This window comes from Pteronotus mesoamericanus, unplaced genomic scaffold, assembly GCF_021234165.1.
Source record: "Pteronotus mesoamericanus isolate MK-2021 breed Mesoamerican mustached bat unplaced genomic scaffold, CSHL_Meso_final scaffold_85, whole genome shotgun sequence".
Lineage (NCBI taxonomy): Eukaryota > Metazoa > Chordata > Mammalia > Chiroptera > Mormoopidae > Pteronotus > Pteronotus mesoamericanus.
In genome coordinates this window covers 4259691-4275740 of record NW_026555329.1, presented here as the reverse complement: position 1 = coordinate 4275740, position 16050 = coordinate 4259691, and the positions used below count along the sequence as shown (strand labels likewise).

Sequence of the window (16050 nt, the reverse complement as noted above, 5' to 3'; positions counted from 1 at the left end):
TTTAAAGGAAAGAGACAAAAAATATTTGAAGACATAATGGCACCAAGTTACCCTAAATTCAATGGGAAATATAACTTACAAAGGGTCCCATAAGATGGATGAAGCACAGTACACTGTCTCTCCACTGAATGCATCTAAAAACTGGACAGAATACAGGAGTAGCTATTTGCAGACTCTGAAAAGCAAGCTGGTTGAAGAAAACCAGAAATTTAAGTACCATTGAATCAATGGTGAGATTACCTTTTCTTTTTTTAATTCCTTGACCCAGCCCAAAATCAGGCATCAGAATGAACAGAGAAAACTCCAGAAAACCTCTAGTCCAGCTTAAAGAGCAAGATGCCTAGCAAGAGTGCAGAAATCCCTCTATTATTTTCTGAGTTCTCTTGCCCTCCAGCCCCCAGTAAATCCTTGGGCAGTAGTGTTGAAGCAGCTACAGCAGCCAAGAGGAGCCTAATTAAAATTCCAAGGGAGGAAGACTTCCTCTTCAGTTGAGGGAGTTGTGGTTCCTGTTGTTTTTTCCCTTCTGTATTCTCTGGCTTCCTACAAGAGCACGGCTGTAGGAAGTACTTGGCAGACTAGGTTAGAAAAAAAAAAAAAAAGCACCTGAGATTTCGAGCTGGAAGATTGGTAAATCCCAGAGAACCAGAAGCACTTAGATTATGGAGAGGGAGGGGTTCTGGAAAGAGATGCAATAAGTTGTTCATGCACTCCTGCGCTCACCTGTGAGATGTGCATGTGTGGATCTGACCCCGAAGAGCGTACATAGATGTTGAGTACTGAAATATTGAGAGAACACCTCCTAAATCCCAGACTGGCTGGTGTGTGGTTCATGTGGGACGGATCCAAATAGCACTGTGAAAGTTTTGAACAGTTTACTAGTTTCATATAAACTATACTCATCATGCCACCCAGCAATCCCACTGCTAGACATTTACCCAAGAGAAATGAAAATTGAAGTTCACAAACAAGGGAGCTGATAAGCATGGAAGACTAAACTAAAATGGCGTGGTACCTCAGAAGGTGAGAATTTGGGCCTGAGTTCAACTGAGTCATTTGTGTGCTAAAACATAATGCCAGCACTTTCCATAAGATATCAATAAGGCAGTTTTATAATGTGATATTAAAAATGTAAAGCATACAATCCAAAATTACTTGGCACATGAAGAACCAGGAAAATTGCAACTCACATAGGCAAAGGTAATCAACAGACAACAACACCGAGATGTGGGACACGAATGTGGGAATCATCTGAGAAATACTTAAAGTATAGGTGAGAAAGATGGATGTACAGAATGTCCCAGTAAAATAAAAGCCAATTGGGTAATTTGGAATTGAAAAATACAAGTACAAATTTAAAAAATTTTTTAAATGAAAATTTAAAAAGTTTAGATGAAATTTTTTTCATGGACAAGCACAGCAGCAGAATGGAGATGACAAAGACTCTATGAACCTGAAGATAGATGAAATTCATTCAAAATAAACAACAGAGCAAAAAAGGTTGAAAAATATTAAGCAGAACTTCAGGGACCTATGGGACATTACCAGAAGGTATAATATTTTGCTTTATCATCAGGTACTGAGAAGTAAACAAGAAAGAATATTGTGCAGAAAAATATATTTGAAGAACTAGTGGCTGAAAACTTCCCAAATTTAATGAAAGACAAACCTGTAGATGCAAGAGGTTCAGCGAACCTCAAACAGGATAAGCCCAATGAAATTTATGCTCAGATACATTATAATCACACCGCAGGTAACAAGACAAAGAATAAAAAATACTAAAAACAGAAAAACAAAAGCTATTAATACCTATTTGAATGATGTGGGTTTTTCATCAGAGACCATGGAGTCCAGAAGGGAGTAAAACAATGTTTTAAATATGCAGGAAGTTTCTTGGGGGTGGGGGGATTCAGTCCAATATTGAAAATATTCTCCAGAACCTTCCTTTTTTTTGGGGGGGAGGACTTTTTTGAAAGCATTGCATGTAATAGAAAATTGTTTCAAAGAAGTAAGATTGCCAGAAAGTTAAACTAGCTACTTTCGCAAGGCATGTGGTTTATAATAGGAACATTGATAAATTAATTAAAAGCAGTAGTTCATTTTCTGATTTAAACTTGTCATCAGAAGATGACAAGGTGCAAAGTGGTAGGTTAAGATGATGAAATTAGGAAAACAACTATTTTAACTTTTTTAAACATACTGTTTTTAAGATAAGAGAATTGTAATTAAGTTGGTTACTGAGAATCCAATAATAACCCTGATAACTGCAAAAAAAACAGAAGCAACCTGTATATTTTTATCAATAGGTGAAGATTAAATAAATTTGATACATCCATATAGTGAAGTATTAGATATATTGAAAAGAATGAGCTTCACTTTCCAGACCTGGTGGAGCAGGAGGCTCCATCATGGAAGTCGACATCTGCCACAACAAAGACAAAAAGTTCAGTACAAGGAACCCAAAAGCCAGGACATATACCGAAGGCTGTAGGTCAGACTGTACAGGTTTCTGGCCAAATGAACCGACTCCACCTTCACCCAAGTGGTGCTGAAGAGGTTGTTCATTAGTGACACTAATCCCCTGCCTCTGTCCCTTGTGTGTGTGTGTGTATGTATTTGTATGCATATAGGTGAGTGGTTATATAATGGCTTTTAGAAATAATGTATATGTAAACATTTTTAAACTTATTTTTCTTCAAAAATTTTGACATTTTTACTCCATTATCTTCTGGTATTCAGTGTTACCAGTAATAAAAGTCATGCAAATCTGATGATCTCCATTTTCTCCTCTTTTAATCCTCAGCATTCTGAAGTTTCACTTAAATGTGTCCATATCTGGGTCTTTTTCATTTGATCTGCTCTGTATTTGGCAAGCCCATCATTCTGAAATTTTGTTTGTCATTTAAAACTCAGGGACATTTTTTCCTATTATTTCTTCAGCTACTTCCCCAGCTTTTTCTCTTATCTTGTCTTATGAAACTCCTGATACGCACTATTCGACTTGGCATATGTGTTTTCAGTTTTCTCCTATCTTCCATCTTTTCTTCTTTGTTTTGCATTTGGAAGTTTACTTTGACTTGATTTTTCTGATTAGCAGTTTCAACTTTATTCTGTCGGTTAATGTGCTGTTTAATTTTAAACAAACATGACAATATTTTTAATTGTCAAGAACTTTTTCTTATTCTCAGTTTGCGCCATTTTCTCTTTCTTAGGGGCCCATTCCTTCATGAGTACAATAGTCTCACATATCTCTGAGAATGCAAGTGAAAATAAATTTTTAAAAGATTTTATTTACCTATTTTTATAGAGAGGGGAAGGGAGGAAGAAAGGGAGGGCTAGAACATTAATCAATCAGTTGCTTGTAAACACAGCCCAGCCAGGGGTCGGACTGACAACTTTTTGGTTTGCGGGACAACGCCCAACCAACTGAGCCACACCCCTCAGGACTAATGAAAATAAATTTTAAAGTTCTATTCTCAGCATCTTCTGTTTCCTGCCTAGTTTGTTCACCTCTGTCCACTGTCACTGACATTTTCTTCAAATGCCTGGTGAACTAGACTGTTTGGTTTATATTTATAAATGAGGGACTAGGTTGATTGATCCAGAATGTATTTTTGTATATCTGATGAGGATTCCCTCTGAAGTTGTGTAGGCTGTCCCCTGCACCCACAACCCTCTCTCTGGGATGGGAGGGTGTGAGTAGGACTAAGAAAGTGGTGAGCCTGTCCGCAGGCAGACTTCCCCTTCAGATCTGTAGGCAGGAGCAGGTGAGAGAGCTGGGAGCCCTTACACTAACTAAATAGAAGAACTTACCCTGGGGATAGAACATAGTAATTACTTTAAGCCGGAAGAACAGAAGGGGAGAAGGTGGTACTAGAAGTGCCACCTAGTGTTAGGAAGTGTAGTAAGGGGAAGTTTTGGTTGTCATAATTGTGGATCAGAGCAGGCATTTGGTGGAGAATAGTCCTGTGCAAAAACAATTTTTGCTCCCCAAATGCCAAGAGTTTTCTGTTTGAGAAACACGGCTTTAGTGTAGCAAGTCCCGTATAGTGTCCTTTCCTCCACTCCCGCCTCTGGTAGTGTCTGTTATGAAGAATCAGGTTTACCTTGGCCTCTGCACTCAATATTCCCGGTAGGAACCCTTCTCACACAGAATAAACACCCACTGTCTCTGGGAGGAAGTTTGTGGTGTTTCCACCAAAAAGTGAGAACTTGTGACTGGGGCTCCTCAGTTGCCCTGGATGCTATCCTTTGCTGCACCTGCTCTTTTCTTTTGTTGACTCCAAGCTTAGAGTTTCTCTAGGAATGCTTTGGAAAATACAGCTCTGCATTTTGTTCTAAGACTTTAAATGTTGATCATGCATTCAAGATCTCAGTACGATGAACTGATTTTGACTATTTCCACTAGGATGCCTTCCACTCGCATCTACCTACTTTACATCTTCTTGTCTTCCCACCATCTCCATCAAAGAAAGAGTTAACATTGTACTCCTTTCCCTTTACTCCCCCAATGTTAATAATGTACTAGGAAGTACTGTTCTAGGAGTTTTCCATGAATTATTTAGCAGCAACAACGCTGTGAGATAGATACCATTGTCATTCCTGCTTAACAGATGGAAGAAACTGACTTGGGGAGGTTACGTTATTTACTTAGGTTTTCAGGACTAGTAAAGTGGCAGAGTCCAGGCTTTTAACCACTATACTATATCACCTAACTTTGTGACATCTTCATAGTATTTTTTTTTAACTTTAATGTTTATGTATTTTTTTATTTGAGGTTTTTTTAAAATTTATAAATCATGTTTATTCTATTACAGTTGTCTCAATTTTTCCCCCTTTACCCCCCTCAACCCATCCCCCCCAACCCCCCGCTCCCACAGTCAGTTCCCACTCTGTTGTCCATGTCCATGGGTCATTCGTGCATGTTCTTTGTTTAGTCCCTTCCCCTTCTTTCCACCATTGTCCTCTTTCCCCCTCCCCTCTGGTCACTTTCAGTCTGCTCTATGTTTCCATGCCTGTGGTTTATTTTCTTCATTAGTTTATTTTGTTGAATAGAGTCCACTAATAGGTGAGATCATATGATATTTGTCTTTCATCAACTGGCTTATTTCACTTAGCTTAATATTCTCCACTTCCATCCATCTTGCTGCAAAAGGTAGGAGTTCCATCTCTCTCTCTCTCTTTCTTAAATGCACATTGATTTTATTTATTTTTTTAAATGTCAAAGTTAATTATAAAATATTTAAAAAATTTAAAACCATCATAAAGTGTGAGCACTTAAACCAACATGACACCAGCACAGAAACAATCAAGTAGATCAATGAAATATAATGAACATTCTAGAGACAAACGTATATATCTGTCTAAGAATATATGATTAAGTTCATAGTATTCTTATCCTTGTGCTTTATACACATGTCTACACATTTTGTTCTACTCTATTAGATTTAATTTTCGGAGGAAAGAGAGTATCTCTATTCTCTTTAGTATTTCACATCATGCCTGGCCCATAATCAGTCAATGTTGATTAAATTACTGATCACAATGAAAATTTTACTTCTTTGATTCAACATAACCAAATTAGAATTTTAAGATATTAGTTGGAGCTAAGGTATTGACAGCATATTGTCATATTCTAGAAACAATTGTTTTATTGACATAACTAATGAGTTGCAAGAATTTGGCTGTCAAGTGTAGAAATAGTGTGTCCAAATTTAACCTTAAAGAAACTTGACTTGATCCACATTTCCATAGGTTCTTTTTTTTTTTTTCTATATCATTTCTTGGAAATGTATTTTTAAAAAGAATTTAGGTGCTCAATTGCAAATACATTAGAAGTATTCTGACTGACTTAGGTACCTCCTTTGAAATCATGCTTAAATATTTCCAAATGCATATAGATATTTTCTGGATTCTGTGAATTATGCAGCATGGTTCTAGTGAAATAATTGTTCTTTTATCTATAAAATAAAAAGCAGAAATAATTTTAACATCTCATGAAAACTTAAGTTACCTGTCATATTTGCCATGAGGAATTCATTCTGTTGAACTGATTAGGAGTGAATATACCACCAAAAGTGGTTATAAAAGGATTTTTAATATTAAAGTAGATTCTAGTCCTAATTTAATAAGACTAGTTTCCTTATTTACTAAGAGTTCTAAAATTGGATAGAAATGCTTTTGTAAAACAATTCTAGAAAGATTTTAGAGCAGAATGTAGGTGGGTAAACACCATTCATTTTATTGTTTGCTTCATATACTCATGTAGAAAGTTAGAAATATATTTATATTTAAGAAGTGTTACTGTAAAATTTTGTCACTTTAGTTGACTAACCATTGAAAGAGATACCACTTCCTTTTTTTATGGCTTACTGTACAATTTGTGGGAATTGCTGATTCCAATATTATAAAGATGTGTTTATAAATAATATTTCATTTTAAAAAACCATTTTTAATTTTGGTAACAGAACAATGTTGCATTTTTGTGACTGAAACTATGTTGTTGAGAACTTATGATGTGCCAGCCAGTGGACTATTTGATGGGAATGTGGGTTTGAACAAGACAAGCGTGATTTCTGTGCTCATGAGAGTTATTTTAGAAAGGGAATGATACATTAAACAAATACCAAAATATTTAATTACAGGTTTGTCAGATTTCAAAGCGGAGAATGCTATGAAAATATATATATTAGGAGATTTTTTTTCCTAATTGGGACAGCCAGAAACAGAGCTCTTCTGCTCCTCAGGGACGCCTGAGCATTAGGTGCGCAGAGTGGCTGAGCGTCTGTGGCGGTGAGCGGGCGAGGCCGTTATGTCCGGACAGGGGAAAGATGAGGATGGGTAAAGCCACAGAAGGGCGGTAGGGATTGGATCCAGCAATGTAGTAAAAGGCTTATAGGCCGTAAATTTACTTTTTGTTATTTCTATATATATTAAAAAGTTATGAGGGGGACCTCAAAAACCCAGAATTTATTTATTTAAAAATGTGTATTTATTCTCACATGTTTAAACTTCAGTTACCTTCAAAGTACTCTCTCCATTTGATTTTTTTTTTTTCCTCTGCTCAACAAACTTTTTGAACTCATCGATTTTGGTGCCTTTTAGTGCTTCTGCTGTTGTTTCACCTCTTCCACATCTGCAAAATGTTTCCCTTTGGGGACTTTTTTCATCCATGGCAACAAAAAAAAAGTTGCTTGGAGTGAGATCCAGTGAGTAGGGAGGTGGGGCACAGGGGTCCTGCCATTTTTGGTCAAAAACTACTGAACACTCAGCATGGTGCAGGCAGGTATGCTTATAAGTCACCCATCATGAAATGGGCAAATGTGTTGAAAGAGTCTTAAAAAAATTCACTGAAGCTGAACACAGCCTCTCACAACAATGCCAGCTGGTACAGATAGAGATGGTTCCTAGAACACTCACCTAGTGGGGGAAGCCTGTACTGCAAGGGGCCCGCCCTCCAGAAGAAAATTTTGTTTTCTTTTGGGGGGGTTCCCCCCTTCATTAGAAGGCTTTTGTGCTAGTATGGCTAAGAAAATGATTTGGGCTAGAACTTGTGAGGAGTGATGGAAATTGTTGGATTCTACAAATATTTTAGAAGGTAGAATGCTGCTTCCTTTGTTCTAAGTTAGTTTCTGTTCTTACCACTTTCAGACTTTCAAATATTTATGCTGTTTTTTTTGGTGCATTTTTTCTCTTTAGCCATTCTTCAATAAAAAAAAAAAAAAAAAAAAAAAAACCAAACCTTTATTAATGCTCAGCTGCTGTTTTAATAGAGATTCTTAAGGGGAAGAACATAATCTCAAATCGTCTACCATACTTAGTTGAGCCGTACTTTACTGATTTGAAATGTCATGTTTAGCATATATTAAATTATATTAAGCTACTGTTCAAGACTTGTCAGTTGCTATGCCAGAATTGCATCACTTTAATTTATAGTGTTTTTATACTTGATAGTATAAGTACCTTCCTCCTTTATATTTATGTTCTTTTCTAAGTATTGTCTAGTTTTACTTATTTTCTTTTCCAAGTAAATTTTAGAATAACTTTATCCAAAAATCCTGTTGGGATTTCTATTAGGATTTATTCACATTTTTTTTAAAAGGATGACTTGGAGAAAGTTGACATTTTTATAGTATTGAATCTTCTTACCCCACCACATGGCCTCTTCATTTATTTTAAATGTTCTTTAGTATATTTTATAATTTTCCTCCTATCTTTCTGAACATTTTTAAGTCTTATTCTTTATTTGTAGATTTTGTTGCTGTTTTGAATAGGATCTCTCTCTCTCTCTCTCTCTCTCTCTCTTTTTTTTTTTTACCCCCAGTGGTTTTTGAATTATTACTGTTATTTAGGAAAACTTTTGATTTTTCTATATTGCTCTTATGTCTAGTCACTTAGCCAAACTCTTATAACTGACTTTAATAATTTCTCAACTGATTCCTTGAAACTTTTCTAATTAGATTATTTTCATCTGTATTTTTAAAACATGTCACATCTTACTCTGTTGCTTAAAATTCAATATAGGTATGGAAAGTAATGGTCTTTGCGGGCATTTTTCTCGTCCCTGGCTTTATGGTAAAGCTTCTGACATTTCTCCATTATGTGTGTATGCTGGTATGAAATAATTGGTTCTCTTCTATTCTTACTAATGTAAGATTTTCCATTAAGACTGAGTTTAAATTTTATTTGATGTATTAGAAGTATTGAGATGATTGTGGGTTTTTTTTAATACTGCCAAAAAGTTCATTCAGTTTTTAAGTAAAAATAAGATGCATTCATTTTCACCAATAACTTTATTGAACAACATATTCAATGTTCTGTTCCACTGTCTTCTGCCATCCTTTAGGCAACTTTGTAATTCAGTCTTCCCCAAACTTTTTATCTTTTTGAGCAAAGAACTGTTCCAGGTGCCTTTTGCAGTCTTCCAAGGAATTAAAATTGTTTCCATTTAGAGAATTTCGTAGAGACCAAGAGAAATGGAAATCCAAAGGTGCAGTGTCTGGTGAATACAGTGGATGAGTCAGAACTTCCTAGCCAAGCTGTAACAGTTTTTGCCTGGTCATCAAAGAAACATACGGTCTCACATTATCCTGATGGAAGATGATACATTTTCTGTTGACTAATTCCAGATGCTTTTCTTCAAGCGCTGCTTTCAGTTGGTCTAATTGGGAGCTATAATTGTTGGAATTAATCAGTTGGTTTTTTGGAAAGAGCTCATAATAGAAGACTCCCTTCCAGCCCCACCATGTACACATCGCCTTCTTTAGATGAAGACCAGCCTTCAGTGTGGTTGGTGGTGGTTTATTTCACTTGCCCCATAATCTCTTTCTTCCAGTCCACATTATTGTGAAGTATCCACTTTTCATCACCCATTACAATTTGTTTTAAAAACAATGTTTTCATTATGTTTAAGTAGAGAATCACATGTAGAAATACAGTCAAAATTTTTTCTCTTAATTTATGTGGAACCCAAACATCAAAGTGATTAACATAACCAAGCTGATGCAAATAATTTTAATGCTTGATTCGGACATTTTGAATACGTTGGCTATCTCCTGTGTGATATATCGTTGATGTCAAATTTCTCAATTTGATCCCTATCAATTTCAGCTGGTCTACCGACCATGGAACATTGTCCAGTGGGAAATCTCCAGCACAAAATGTTACAAACCACTTTTGACACGTTTGATTAGTCACAGCACCTTCTCCATACACTCCACAAATCTTTTTTTTTTTTCATTTCAGTTGCATTTTTACCTTTCTTCAAATAATAAAGCATAGTATGCTGAAAATGTTGCTTATTTTCGTCCATCGTCAATATTAAAATGGCCACACAAAAATTCACCAATTTTGATTTTTTTTTAAATGCACACTGATATGACAGCTGTAACATTACAGTCTAACAAAACTGTTTTGAATGAAGTTAAAGACAGCTAAGTGCTACTAGAGCCATCTTACAGAAAAATCCGAATGAACTTTTTGACCAACCCAATATTTATTTTTTAATGTTGAACCATCTTTACATTACTAGGATAAACTGTAGTTGCTCCTAATTACTAATTTTAAAGACATTGTTAGATTCAATTTGCCATTATGTTTAAGATATTTGCATATATGCTCATCAGTGTGTTTAGTTTATAATTTCTTTGAGATTTTTTTAAAATCCTCAGTTGAGGGTATATTTATTAATTTAAGAGAAGTGGGGGGAGAGAGAGAGAGAGAGATCAATGCAAGAAATATCAGTTGGTTGACGCACCCCAACCAGAGATGGAATCCGAAACCTAGGTGTATACCCTAACCAGGAATTGAAGCTACAGCCTTTTGATGTATGAGACTGTGTTCCAACCAACTGAGCCACCTGGCTAGGGCTAATTCCCTTTGAGCTTTGAAATCCACATAGAAGTTGGAAAGTTCTAACTTTTTATTTTAAAAACATGAATTATCTCTTTCTTGAAGGTTTGATAAAAATATATTCTTAAATCTGCATGGCTAACATCTTTATAAAAAGATAACTTTGAAAACCTTTGCAAATTCTTCTATTAGGAACTGTGTCCATTTTTATCTACTACAATAATTTACATTTTCTGCAAAAATCTCTACTTCACTAGGTTTTAAAATAAAGTTGTTCATTGTGTTCTCTTTTTAATCTTTATGCCTGCAGTTATTTTCTCATAGCATTCCTAATGTTATTTGTGTCTTCTTTTCTGAATCGGACTAGCCAAGTACTTGTCTGTTTTTATTGGTTTTTTGGAATAAGCCAATTTATTGATCAAATCTATGGTTCTTTATTTTTTTTAGTTGATTCCTGCTTTTCCTTTTATTAATTTTTTCTATTTCTGAATTTCCCATTACCTTATAAATTTTGGTCTTTCATGATCCATAGTATTTTTCTCATACTTTTTTCTTATAGTCTTTTTCCTGTGGGAGAATTCTTCAGTTTGATATTCCTACATGTTATAATTTAATCTTTTTTCTGTACCTCTTTTACTCTTCCTTTTCTCCCCTCTACTGACCCTGAAGTAATTGTGGGGTTTTTTTGGTGGTTAATGCTTCAGTTTGTTGAATTTGATGAGTTGCATTCATGCTGTTAGCTTTCATAAGTGTTTTGTGATTCTTGATTTGTTCATATTTGTAATTGAAGGGTCTAGATTAAATATATTAAATTTTCTCTATCTCAAATAAGAATCCCATTTATAAGTCATTGAATGTAGCTTCTGATTAAAGGGTCTGTCCTCTAGTGATTACGGAGAAGTGGAATTTGCAAAAAATGAAAAAAAAAAAACCCCTTACCGTCTGAGTTTTGGGACTTTCCTTTTTTCCTGGAATCTCTGAGTAAATTGGGACACTTCCCTGTTTCTCTGGCTCCTACCCAACTTGCAAGTTGCCTACTACAGAAAACTTCCTATTTCATATATTAAGCTTTTACGTACTCTAGAGTTGCCTTGTGGTTATTCGTGTCTGAATAATTATTATAGATTTAGTTCATGTTTTAATATTTTATAAGGTTGAGCCTCTCATTTCTTATATATTTTCTCAGTTATTTTTCATATGTGTTTAGGATAACTTAGTTAAAAAGAACAATTGTATTTTTTTTAAAATAGTTCATGTCTAATAACTAATATAAATTAGTTATTAGACAACTAATTTATAAAGTCAGACCAATGAATTGTCTTGTTAGGGGAAACCATTCCTTCATACTCTTCCATCTCATCCCAGTAGAAAAGGAGAGGTGGGATTACACCAGGTGTCAGGACATTGTTTATTGTATTCACAGCAGAGTATAGAATGAAAGTGTTAGGGCAGATCTTGGCATAGCAGGGAAGTGGCGTCCATGTTTTGACATCGTGGTTTACCTGGAGCCCACCACCTCACCTAACCTCTTCAACGAGTCCTGTCCGTCTTTCCCACCAATCAACTCTGAGATGTCCCAAATTATTCCCTTTCAACCATATACAAAGGGAAGATGGGAAAGATACCAAATCCCTACACCCCAGCTTTCACCTTTGGGATTAAATAGCTTGTAGCAGGGAAGGTAAACTCTGTTGAAAGCCAAGTGAGTATTTTTAAAGAAGCATTGACAGAACATTAAGAATAACATCTGACTGCAACTCCAGAAAAAAGTGCTACGAGGGGAAAATATTTAGCAGATGTTCTGAACCTCTCCATAAGAAAGGGGCGGGGACTGATCCTCTGAGAGTTTTGGGCTCCTTGGGGCTTTGGCTGGTTCCATCTGGACCTGCTGAGCTGGATGACCTGGGGCTGCCTGGCAAGCACACTGCAGTCTGACTGGCTCTGTCTTCAGCGAGACAGCGTACTCCGCAGTGCGTTACAGTTGTCCATAAACCTCTTCCGTTTGAGGAAGTGCTTGGCTAGTTTGCTCTTTTGACTGGAGGGGAGGTATGTCACCTGGTGGCTGCTGGGGAGACTTCAGGAGACTGCGTTAGGCCTTCAGCTGCTGACTGGTGGTGTTGCCGGGAGTTCCCACTCTGTGCTTTGATCACTGTGGCCAGCTCAGTCAGTGCCTCCTCATAGTGCAGGTACTCTGCCCACAGACCCGTGTCCCATAGGGAGCCATGAAGCAGGATGTCAGCCAGGGCCTTGTGCACGCCCTTGCAAAGGTACTAGTGTTTCCAAGATCTCGAGTAGGTAAGATCATGAATTCTTGCTTATTGAGGAATGGGGTTGCCAGCTTTCACCTTGAAATGGGATCCTGACATGGACGGCATCCAGAGGTTTCCTCCTATACAGGTAGTTGTACTCTGATTTCCAGCTGTAGCAGTCTTGCACCATCCTCTGCGAGGAGCTAGGGCTTATACTTCATAGACTGAAGCCTAAATAGTTGAATGTCAGTCTCCTCTTTCAAGTCTTTGGCGGCATGTGTCCCAGAGGGACATGAGGTCTTCTTCAAGATTTCATTGAAAAACACATTATTTGCTTCTTCACAAAAATAAATAGTAGTACAAACATCAGGTTGCTGTTGACCTTTGCCAGCAACCTATTCACCCTGGACAGCCAGTTACTGCCAGACACATGGCCTCCCCATCCCTTGCAGAACTCCATGGGTTTTTGCTAGTGATGGTTCAGCTCTTTTCATATCATGGCACGTGTAAACTAATTATTAAAATTCTGTGGCACACCAAAAAATAAATTTTAACAATCCTACAAAAAAACAGGTATAATTTTGATTCATTCACACCAGATGGGTATTATTGTGTTGGCTGTTGTCATTCTTCCATTTGATCGTCTAAGAGAAAAGAGGTCAGTGCCTCTGACTAAATTGTCAGGTATTGGATGTTTTAAAAATTGTTGTAGAACATGAGTTGGAAATGGCTGGTTCGTCCCATTGCCCTGTGCTGTGAGCCCAGGTTCCCTGGAGCTCCCAGGCCAGTTCCTTGTGGAGGATGACCAAGCCAGGCCTGGCCTGAAAACATGGCTGTGTTGTATTTTGATTAGAATTCTATTAAGTGTACAAATTAGTTTTGGAATGTTTGACAACTTTATGATATTCAAGATTCCTTTTCCAAGACGTGGGATATTAATAGATTTACCAGTGTTTAATTAAATTTCATATAATCAAGAAACAACTTATGAAGATGTTCAGAATAACCAAGGGTCTATGTCATAATCTCTGCCACTTTTCTTCCCACTTAATTCAGAGCAAATATAAAAATTTAAGTACCTCAAGAACCAATATAGAAGATACGTTTTTTAAAAAACTTTTAATACAACTGGAAATTTGAGCAGCTAGATATTTGATGATATTAGGAATTATTGTATTTTGTTACATGTGCTAACAATATTTTGGTTACATATTTTTTGCTAACTGCATTTTGTTTAAAGAGAGTCTTTGTCTTTTAGGTGTATCCACTGAAATATATATAGGGTTTGCTTCAAAGTTATATAGGACAGAAAGCATATAGGAATATGAAACAAGATTTCCATGTGTTGCTGATTGTTGGAGCTTATAGTTATTAGGTTCATTGTATTGTTTTGTCTCCAATTATGTATGTTTGAAATTTTCCAAAATAAAGGTTAAAAATAAAAATAATGGCAAATACAGAATGTCAAATGAAGAAAAAAAGTAATTATGAAAAGTAGAGTTTAAACTACATTTATAGACACAGGGTAAAAATACGCCTGAAGATTGTTGATTCTATTGTTTTCTGCCCACTTAAAGGTACACACTGGACCTCAAGCAAAATTATAAAGTAGCCTCAGTTGATATTCTCTATTTCCTAGTGTCTTCTTTCTTCAGCTTAGCCAATGCTGGTTTTTCTTCTCTTTGTTTTAAGGGCACTTTTTTTTCCCCTGTTCACCTCTTTACTTCCAAAATTGTCATTCATTTACATATTCTGAGTAGGAGCCTTTTTCTCAAGACTTAAGGTACAGGGAAAGAATACTTTGGGTGGGAATTGAAGGGTAGAAGCCAGGGAATAGGTCTGATAGAGTATTATAAAATTATTTAAGCATTTGGAAAAATTACTGCTAGAACTTTGAAAAGTTTGTTGGAACATTTGGGAAAAAACTTGTAGGAGTCCCATATGAAAAGCACCTACTGTTGATTATATAAAGAAGAAAATTGCCAGCGTGGAGATAGGGGAAGGTAAAAGCTTAACTGTCTAGTATTCTATCAAAATAAATAATGTCTGAGTGGATAAATTAAAAAGTAGCAACATTAGCATATATTCAGAAATACAGACATGATGAGAAGAAACTTAAATTCAAAGTAGTTTCTTCCGGAGAGGTGGGGAGAGCTGGGAGAGGGTAGGATACTGTGGAACAGAGAGCTGCTATATTTCATTATAGGCTCTTAGTGATACAGTCTGACTTTAAACAGTGTTTATGTTTTATTTTAATAAAAATAAAAAATATTAAAAATTAGCAACTACAATATTAGTAGACTTATTCTAGAGAAATATGGAGAGCAGATAAAACTAATGAAATTAATATGGATAAAATCAAAACTGATGTGGAATGAAGACCGATATGGAATGCATATCTCTTACATATGCATATTCATTTGTCCAAATACCATTTGTTGAAAATACTGTTCTTTCTTCCATTAAATTGTCTTCTCACCCTTGTTGAAAATCAATAGACTATAAATGTATGGATTTATTTCTGGACTCTCATTTAGTTATATGTCTCTCTTTATGCCACTCTTGCTTACTGTAGCTCTCCAGTCAGATTTGAAATTAAGCCTGGATCTTCCAGCTTTGTTCTTTTTGAAAATTGTTTGGCTATTCTGTTTCCTCTGCATTTCTCATGTGAATTTTAAGATTACTTTATCAACTTCTGCAAAAACAACAAGAAGAAAGAGGAGGCAGCTGAGATAGTGGCAGGGACTACATTAGATCTGTGGCTCAATTTTATGTATATTGCCATCTAGAAATGGGATATCTTTCTATTATTTGTCTCCTTTAATTCTTTCAATGTTGTTTTATAGTTCCAATGTACAAACCTTGCTCTTCTTTTGTTACATTATTCCTAATTTCTGATTGTTTTATTTTTGATACTGTCATAAAAGGAATGGTTTTCTTAATTTCATTTTCAGATTGTTCATTGTTAGTGTATGGAAACACAGTTGATTTTTGCATTTTGATCTCATATTCTATAAACTTGCTGAACTCACTTATTAGTCCTAATAAATTTATTTGTATATTCTTTAGGATTTCCTATATACTTGTCATCTACCAAAAAAAATAAATAGCTTTACTTATTCCTTTCCAGTCTTGATACCTTTTATTTCTTTTTCCTTCCTAACTCCCCAGCTAGAAATTCAGTGTTGAGTAGAAGTGGCAAGAGTAGACTTCCTTGCCTTGTTCCTGATCTTAGGGGAAATCATTCATTTTTTCACCATTAAGTATGATGTAAGCTATGGAAATTTTTATAGATCTCCTTTATCAAATTGAAGACATTTCCCTTGTATTTGTTAATGTTTTTATTTTCAAGGGATATTGGATTTTGTCAAATGTTTTTTCTGTGTCTATTTAGGTATCATTCTTTGTCCTATCAATAATGTGTATTACATTGATAGACTTCCATGTTTTTGAA

The 16050-nt window shown here is 35.8% G+C and overlaps 1 protein-coding gene and 1 pseudogene across 1 annotated transcript in view; one reads left to right on the top strand and one right to left on the bottom strand.

The window, feature by feature from the left end:
• PALS2 (protein associated with LIN7 2, MAGUK p55 family member) overlaps window positions 1-16050 on the top strand; it is a 96795-nt gene that overhangs the window by 31813 nt on the left and 48932 nt on the right. The gene's annotated exons all lie outside the window — the stretch shown is intronic.
• On the bottom strand, window positions 12295-13056 carry LOC129062994 (protein C1orf43 homolog; annotated as a pseudogene).